Source organism: Plasmopara halstedii (assembly GCF_900000015.1).
Source record: "Plasmopara halstedii genome assembly, contig: Scaffold_2604, whole genome shotgun sequence".
Taxonomy (NCBI): Eukaryota; Oomycota; class Peronosporomycetes; order Peronosporales; family Peronosporaceae; genus Plasmopara; species Plasmopara halstedii.
Window position 1 is genome coordinate 241680 of NW_020189511.1, and position 278 is coordinate 241957.

Sequence of the window (278 nt, forward strand, 5' to 3'; positions counted from 1 at the left end):
AGATACACCACGAATTGTGGTTCCTCAAGAAAAGGATTTGGATTATCGCATCTTCTATGAGGCTCACGATACGCCACTCAGTGGTCATCTCGGTCGTGAGAAAACGTACAACTCTGTGGCCCAAGCTGTACAAATGGACGAGCACCTATATGCGCACGTGAGAGACGTGTCAACGAAACCCTCTCCAAATACGGCTGCGCCGCTGGCCAGCTTACCGGTTCCCACTGGGTGCTGGCAGTCCATGAGTTTGGACTTTGTGTTTGGCCTGCCGAAAGATT